This window comes from Procambarus clarkii, chromosome 91 (genome assembly GCF_040958095.1).
Source record: "Procambarus clarkii isolate CNS0578487 chromosome 91, FALCON_Pclarkii_2.0, whole genome shotgun sequence".
In the NCBI taxonomy this organism is placed as follows: domain Eukaryota; kingdom Metazoa; phylum Arthropoda; class Malacostraca; order Decapoda; family Cambaridae; genus Procambarus; species Procambarus clarkii.
The window spans coordinates 4,066,109-4,075,466 of NC_091240.1; the positions used below are offsets into that span (position 1 = coordinate 4,066,109).

The 9,358-nt window shown below is 45.9% G+C and overlaps 1 non-coding gene across 1 annotated transcript; it reads right to left on the minus strand.

Annotated features, from left to right (window-relative positions):
* Positions 1-5,616: 5,616 nt before the first annotated feature.
* Positions 5,617-5,700, minus strand: TRNAL-CAG (transfer RNA leucine (anticodon CAG)). The gene has a single exon. It is a non-coding gene; the product is annotated as a tRNA-Leu (tRNA).
* Positions 5,701-9,358: the final 3,658 nt, after the last annotated feature.

Sequence of the window (9,358 nt, forward strand, 5' to 3'; positions counted from 1 at the left end):
TACAGGCTCTCAGGAGTACAGGCTCTCAGGTTACAGGCTCTCAGGAGTACAGGCTCTCAGGAATACAGGCTCTCAGGTTACAGGCTCTCAGGAATACAGGCTCTCAGGAATACAGGCTCTCAGGTTACAGGCTCTCAGGAATACAGGCTCTCAGGTTACAGTCTCTCAGGAATACAGGCTCTCAGGAATACAGGCTCTCAGGTTACAGGCTCTCAGGAATACAGGCTCTCAGGAATACAGGCTCTCAGGTTACAGGCTCTCAGGAGTACAGGCTCTCAGGTTACAGGCTCTCAGGAATACAGGCTCTCAGGAATACAGGCTCTCAGGTTACAGGCTCTCAGGAGTACAGGCTCTCAGGAATACAGGCTCTCAGGAATACAGGCTCTCAGGAATACAGGCTCTCAGGAATACAGGCTCTCAGGAATACAGGCTCTCAGGAATACAGGCTCTCAGGAATACAGGCTCTCAGGAATACAGGCTCTCAGGAATACAGGCTCTCAGGAGTACAGGCTCTCAGGAGTACAGGCTCTCAGGAGTACAGGCTCTCAGGAATACAGGCTCTCAGGTTACAGGCTCTCAGGAATACAGGCTCTCAGGAATACAGGCTCTCAGGAATACAGGCACTCAGGAATACAGGCACTCAGGAGTACAGGCTCTCAGGAGTACAGGCTCTCAGGAGTACAGGCTCTCAGGAGTACAGGCTCTCATGAATACAGGCTCTCAGGAGTACAGGCTCTCAGGAGTACAGGCTCTCAGGAGTACAGGCTCTCAGGAGTACAGGCAATAGAGGCATCAAACAACTAGAGGAGACTTCACAACCAAGAATTTGATTTCGGGCATGACATGGAAACGATAATAAGGTTGTCAGCCTCGAGGAAGCCCTCCCCCCCCCCCTCGACGCTGACAATGAGGGCCCCTGGGACTTAGACAGGGCCCTCATGACCCCCATTGGGGACCCTACATGAGTCATGGAGGGGCCCCCCTACAAGGATCAATAGAGCTCCACAAGGATCATTGAGTTATGACAGTTCATCATTGAGTTGACTTTTTTTTATGGGGGCTTGGTGGACCAAGTCAACAAGAATTTTGGGGCCTCGTAAGGATTAGGGAATCCCATAAGGGCTCCCACAAGGAGTCATGAGGGAGGAAGAAGGGGCCACAATCGTGAAAATGGGCCCGTGCCACCCCCTCCGCCCCCCCCCCCCCCTGGCACTAAAACCCTACACCTGTCCCTTTTTAGAAACTGTTTCATGCCGCGGTCACCTCCGCTAGCTCAGCGAGGTGCCAGACTGTCTGACAATGTCGACCCCATCATTACCTTTCTGAATATTTGGCCCACCACATTAACATTTTCTCTTTCATGTTTCAATGGTAGATTTTCATAACGATATTAAACCTCTAGCCCCACGCTCGCGGACTCTGTTGTCGGAACTATTGAATACGTGGATCGCCTGACGACATTCAGCTTAAGGAACCATCGCCTCAGCTTTGTGACGTTGTCAACAAATCCCGCCAACCGTTCTTGGCGGGAAAGAAAACGTGATTTTGCTAACCTTTACGATGGGCCGCCTCGTTATGCTTAACCCATTTACGGCACGGCTCCGGCGGCCCTAAACCAGCTTAGCATTCAGGGTTTTACTTTTTTCCTCCCCCCTTGTGCACGTCAAACCTCTAAAACCTGCTAACTATTGAGGCTTTTGTGTAGCGATAAGGTTGGCCACAATGGTCGTCCGCACAAACATTCGCTAGCGCTCTTGACTTTCGTCCCTTGAAGGTAAATCCTCACGCGCCTTTGAAGACAAGAAAAACTAATATAAACATATATATTATTGAATGTAACAGTAAGGGTCAGATCAATGATTCTAGGACGATTCTTCCTTATATTTCACATGTTCTTCGCTTGAGAAGGAAGTTACACAATCACGCAGGCGATGAGTCACAATAACGTGGCTAAAGTAAGTTGACCAGACCACACACTAGAAGGTGAAGGGACGACGACGTTTCGGTCCGTCCTGGACCATACTCAATCGACTTGAGAATGGTCGATTGACGGACCGAAACGTCGTCGTCCCTTCACCTTCTAGTGTGTGGTCTGGTCAACTTGCACAATTACCTCTACAAACGTCATTTACAGTTTTATTATGGCCAGGCGCTAAGAGATGCGTTTTGCTGATCCTGTCAACATTTTCAAAGACAAAGATGAAGCGGACAGAGTTTAGCTGGGGCAAACCCATATATATAACCGAGAAGAATGACTTAAAAATAGGCGCATGGGCCAACAGGTCGTCTACAATTCGTTGATTCTATGTTCTCATGTTGTCTGGTCTTGAGGATGGGAGAATGTACACGAGGGAGCTGGCCGTTGTTAGCTGGTTGAGGTTGTTTGAGATGTAGTGCTTCACCTATGTCTAATCTTCTATCGACATTATATCTGTCTGTTATTATTTCGTTGTTGGTTAGGATATGGTGACGATCTGGTTGTGTGTAGACACTATATGTTCTCTGATGAAGCCATGTTGTCACTGTCAGACACCTTGATAAATGATGATGTTGTCTTGTCTATATACTGAGATCGCTGGAGCCGACAGTCCGCAAGTGGGCATGTGAAGGCATAGACGATAATCGTCTCTTTCAATGCATTTTGCTTCGCGTCGGGAGAGTTAGTTCTTCATGAGCAGGTTAATGCGGTCTTCTCCGTCTTGTAGTAGATTGTCAACTATATCAATCTTCTGGTTGGCGTCGTTTGGGGGTTATGTTTCTGTCAGAAAAGTGTTTCATGACTCTTTCCTCCGTTTGGTGAGCCGTGGAAGAGATTAGATCCTGTAGAATAGTTACGTAGGAGAGGCAGATACAGTAGTGTTGTCCATTTCATCAGAGGTTGCAAGGTTATCTTGAGGTTATCTTGAGATGATTTCGGGGCTTTTTAGTGTCCCCGCGGCCCGGTCCTCGACCAGGCCTCCACCCACAGGGAGCAGCCCGTGACAGCTGACTAACACCCAGGTACCTATTTTACTGCTAGGTAACAGGGGCATAGGGTGAAAGAAACTCTGCCCATTGTTTCTCGCCGGCGCCTGGGATCGAACCCAGGATCACAGGATCACAAGTTCAGCGTGCTGTCCGCTCGGCCGACCGGCTCCTTCAGGAGGTGGCCTCATTCGTGCCAAAGATTCAATTTTAAAATTCTTTCTCAGCTAAAAAAAACATAACTTTAGGTTCTTACTCTTCTTATTCATCAGCAAATGCTTACCCAGCTGTGTACGCATGTTTATTTCCATACGCTTACTCATCCGCGTAGCTTTATTCATCTGCATATTCATGTGCTTATTCATTTGCCGTGAATGACCCACCCATCAGCTTAAGTGCCAGCAACTCCAGGGTATTGTAATCACCTCCGCCTGGCGTACAGTACATCCTTCTTCGCCTGGCGTAAGAAAGAGGAGTCTGGCCTAAGAATTCGTCGCAGCCGAATTCTGATGCCATTAGCCACTCCTCCCGAGGAAGGGCACAAGGAGGTTGTTATTTCAGGCACCTGAGGTCAAAGCCACACAAAGGTCAAATGTAGAATATATATATATATATATATATATATATATATATATATATATATATATATATATATATATATATATATATTACATTTTTTGGAGGGGGGAGATGGAATTTTATGCTGAACCGTATTGCATTTCAGTTTTATTAGTGTGTGCCCGGGATGATGTACTAGGAATCTGGAGTAATGAGAGTACTAGGATGCTGAAATACTAAGATGCTTAAATTCTAGGATGCTGCAACATTGCAATTTTATCTTGCTCACCTTCAGAAGAACATTTCATATCGAAACCAATGCCCATTAGTGCCCTTAAAGTGCCAGCCAATTTGACAGCGATTCATCCGTCAATTTTACACTGTCGTCGACACCGTCAAGTGGGAGGACAGGTTGGCAGACACAGTATGGTAGGCTGGGAGTGGAGGGACCTGCACCATGGTTAGAAATGTGAGGTAGTTAGGTAGTTAAGAGCGTGCACCGCCTCATAACTCATATACGCTAATGAGCGGGAAGGGCGACCCGTCGCACGCGCCCTCTGTGGTTTCCGGTGCAGGAGAACGATCATGCAAATGAGTAGAGTTACCGGCGCGGGCCCTTAACTGCCGCCTTGGGTAGTGACCGCACCTGTAACTACCCAGGCTGGTGACCGCGTTCATCCAGCGGTGACCGCAAGCACCCGCGGGTGACCGCATCTATACCTGCGGGTGAGACCGAATAGCGCAGCATAGTGTTTCTGGCCGAAACGCTATGGGTCTTAGTGGCTTTGCATGGATGTAAATATACCAGTTTTGTGTAATCTCACCAACCATTGTACCTTCTTGTGAATAAATGAGAATTATTATTATTATCGTATGTTTTCTTTGGTGACCATGCAACATTGTATGTGTGTGTGTGTGTGTGTATATGTTGTGTGTGTGTGTGTGTGTGTATGTTGTGTGTGTGTGTGTGTGTGTATATGTTGTGTGTGTGTGTGTGTGTGTGTGTGTGTGTGTGTATATGTTGTGTGTGTGTGTATATGTTGTGTGTGTGTGTATATGTTGTGTGTGTGTGTGTGTGTGTGTGTGTGTGTGTGTGTGTGTGTGTGTGTGTGTGTGAGAGAGAGATTGAGACATTCGATGGAGACATTTTGAACCCACACTTGTGAAATTACACATGGCTGTCTACCACCCCCCCCCCCCCTCTATTTTATGTTTTACAATATATCAACACTGCGAGGGTGTCATCACAGGGCGAGAGTGTAGCACGGAGGTCAGCCCCGGCCAGGTGACGGCAGCGTAACGAGAGCTTTATGGACCGCCATTTTCTTCACAGTACTAATTTTGTGGATCCCGGCGTATGATAGCGGTTATCATGGCTCTTTAACTCTCAAGCTTACTGCCTTGCTCATTCATTCATACACCGTCTTGTATACAACACACACACACACACACACACACACACACACACACACACACACACACACAGTAGATATGACAGAGCCCAGTAGGCTCAGGAATCTGTACATCAGTTGATTGACGGTTGAGAGGCGGGACCAAAGAGCCAGAGCTCAATCCCCGCAACACAACTAGGTGAGTACAACTAGGTGAGTACACACACACACACACACACACACACACACACACACACACACGAGAGACAGGTTTAACAGACAGTTCTAATGGGTAAATAACAGATAACAATATAACACAGATAACAATATAGATAATAACACAGATAACAACAGAGGAATCCCTTGGGTCTGTTGTCAGTCACTTTTCAATGCACGTGTTCAGAGCCCTAAAAAAGAGCCACAGTTCGAATCCAGTAAGTGAGCGCCGCACAATTCAAGAAAGGTCGAGACCTAATTATCTTAATACCTACCGATGATTTCGGGGCTCAAAGTTCCCGCGGCCCGGTTCCCCTGACAATTCCTCCTGGATATAAGGACACATTGGGACAACATTTAGAAAATGAACAGCACTGCGATTCTCAGTTTTACTTGTTGCTATTAACTTTATAATCCGTCAGAAGCGGGATTCGAACCCCCATGGTTCAGGGGGGAGAACCCGACGAAAGAAAACACAAAACACTCGTGTCAGAAGTGGGATTCGAACCCACGCCCGGAAGACCGGACTGCGACCTGAACGCAGCGCCTTGGACCGCTCGGCCATCCTGACCTGAGGACCACGAAGCATCTCAAGAGTATTTCTAAACATATCAATGTTGTAAATTTCATTACATATTATAGACTTTATTATTAAAAACTATTTCAGTCAATTTCACACACACACACACACACACACACACACACACACACACACACACACACACACACACACACACACACACACACACATCGTTTTCAGGGCCTCGTAGCCTGGTGGATAGCGCGCAGGACTCTTAATTCTGTGGCGCGGGTTCGATTCCCGCACGAGGCAGAAACAAATGGGCAAAGTTTCTTTCACCCTAAGTGCCCCTGTTACCTAGCAGTAAATAGGTACCTGGGAGTTAGTCAGCTGTCACGGGCTGCTTCCTGGTGTGTGTGTGTGTGTGTGTGGTGTGGAAAAAAAAAATACTAGTTAGTAAACAGTTGATTGACAGTTGAGATGCGGGCCGAAAGAGCAAAGCTCAACCCTCGCAAAAAAAACACAACTAGTAAACACAACTAGTAAACACACACACACACACACACACACACAAACAAATGGGCAAATGTATTAGGTGAGTACACACACACACACACACACACACACACACACACACACACACACACACACACACACACACACACACACACACACACACACACACACATACACATACACACACAGGAGTCAGAGAAAGAAAAAGACTTGGGGGTTGATATCACGCCAGACCTGTCTCCTGCAGCACATATCAAGAGGATAACATCAGCGGCATATGCCAGGCTGGCCAACATACGAACGTCATTCAGAAATTTGTGTAAAGAATCATTCAGAACTTTGTATACCACATATGTCAGGCCAATCCTGGAGTATGCAGCCCCAGCATGGAGTCCATATCTAGTCAAGGATAAGACTAAACTGGAAAAGGTTCAACTATCTTATTTATACCTATTACCTTTCATACGCGTTTCTTTTGCCGTATTTGCCCGGTCGTTTCCCCCCAACAAGCGTCCCTCCCCCCCCCCCCCCCGACGTGGAATAGGGCAGTTAAGCGAGTGAACTGTCCCGTGAAGTGCCTGGTTTCAGATTATATACGGGCTAATTTGCCAGGTCTCATTGTCGCTTTATCTTAAAAGGTTATTAAGGCAAGCCACAAGTGGTTGCTCGTTAAGTAGCAACATAGTCGAGGATTACATTGACGGATTGATGAAGATTTACCCACCACAAGAGGCGGCACGGGCATGAATAACCCGTAATCATACATTAATTGAGTCCCCCCCCCCTGTTCGTGAGACTCCTCTTCTATGCATACATACACAAAAGAGGGGATGTGTGTATATGTATACGCCTCATTTTAAACAGTTTACGGGCTATTCATGCCCGTGCCATCTCTTTGGCTGTCTTAATCTTCATCAATCAATCAATCAGTGGTGGGTAATTTGTGCTAACACAAGTATGCAACCCGCCTGGTAGTTTCTATGTAACCAGGAAGTTTATCTAAACAAATAAAGTTTTATATAGTTTTATATATTTTTTTATTTAGTTTTATATATATTTATATATTTTATATAAAAGTTTTATTTTATAAATTTGGAAGGAGGCAAGAATAAGATAAAATAATACAGGACTCTCGACTAAGGGAGGATAAGTGTGGGTGTTTTAGCGTGCAGGTAATGTGAGGTTGTCACGGTGGTTGAGTGCGCGTGCGTGCGTGCTCGCCTAGTTGTGCTTGCGGGGGAGTTGAGCTTTAGCTCTTTGGTCCCGCCTCTCAACCGTTAATCTACAGATTCCTGAGCTTCTCGAGCGCCATCATATCTACATTTGAAACTGTGTATGGAGTCAGCCTCCACCACATCACTGCCTAATGCATTCCATGTATGTGTGTGCGCGCTTACCTAGTTGTGCTTGCAGGGGTTGAGCTTTGGCTCTTTGGTCCCGCCTCTCAACTGTCAATCAACAGGTGTACAGATTCCTGAGCCTACTGGGCTCTATCATATCTACATTTGAAACTCTGTATGGAGTCAGCCTCCACCACATCACTGCCTAATGCATTCCATTTGCTAACTACCGTGACACTGAAACAAAAAATCAAATGTCTCTTAATTCATTTCAACCCGTCTTCAGACCAAGTCCATTCCATCCAACGGTCGACCCTAAAGACGCACTCATCAATTTTATCATATTATTCATTCAAAATTTGAATTTTCTCAAATATAAATTATTATTATTATATATTAGCATATTTAGGTTAGATGTTTAGGTTCTGTTGGCGATTATTTGCATTTGCAGTACGTGGGTGAAGCATTTACAGCGTTGTGGTTCGAACACAAGTCGTCAGTGAAGCACTTGTTCCGGAAGTGTTCGGACGTCATCAGTTGAGAGTCGTTGGCGGATGGATGGAATCACTTTTGGCTTTGTTTATGAGAACGGGCTGCTCATTTGGGTTCTCACTTTCCACTGTTTCGCCCTTGTGCGAGCACCATCCATTTTTAATGGTCTGTCCTTTCAATTTTCCCCAAAAATTTCGTACGTGATGGTCATGTCTCCCTAACCATTCTGTCTCACGTCCACGTAAGGATCATTTTATGTAGCGTTCCCTCGTAACTCGTAGTTCTTGGAATAGTCTGGTGGCATACCTCTGAATCTTCTCCAACTTTGTCTTGTGCTCGACTAGCTATGAACTCACGCCTGAGCCGCATACTCCAGGATTGGTCTGACATATGTGATATACGAGGTTCTGAATGAGTCCTTACACAAATTTCTAAATGCACTTCTTATGTTGGTCAACCTCACAAATGCCGCTGATGGTATCCTTTTGAGGTTGACTTCAAGAAATAGTTTCGGTGTAATATCAATTTCTTAGATCTTTCTCTCCATCCGTTTCCATGAAGGATTTCTTCTCAAAGTTGGTACCTTGTGTCCGGTCTCCTTGAGTTAAACTCTAGTAGTCCCTTGTTGGACCATTCTTTTAGGTTGTCCAAATCATCTTGTAGTTTCTTGGTATCTTCTTCTGTCTTAATCCTCCTCATAATTTCTGCATCAGCAAACAGGATAGGTCCGAGTACAGACACTAGTGGGACTCCAATGGAGACATCTCGCAGTTCAAAGATCTACCCATTACAGTAAGCTGCTGCTTTCTGTTGCTTAGATACTCCCTTATCCACTGAATCACCTTACCTGTTACTCCTGCCTGCTGCTTCAACTTGTGCACCAGCCACTTTTGGAGCACTGAGTCAAAGGCTTCCTGACAGTCCACAAATTTACAGTCTGCCCACCCTTCTCTCGTATATTTTTTGTGTTGCCTGATCATATAATTTTATTAAACCTGTGAGGCAAGATTTACCATCCCTGAAACCATGATGTTGGTGTCTTACAAAGTCTCTTCACTCCGCTTATTTTCTCAACCTTCTCCGTCACCTTGCATGGTATACAAGTTACGGACACCAGCCTGAACACCACTGCCTTCTGCCCGATTGATTGATGAAGATAAAGCCACCAAAGAGGTGGCACGGGCATGAATAGCCCATACATAGCCTTCAATATCCTCCTGTTGTTGGTGTTTTTTAGATTCAGCTACTCGGGGAAAAAAGTTCCAAGTAGCACGGCCTATGGTGAGCCCGTAGTGGACTTGCCTGGCACAGGAGCGGGGCTGTAACTTGTGATGACCTCCTACAGATTGACTGATTGATGA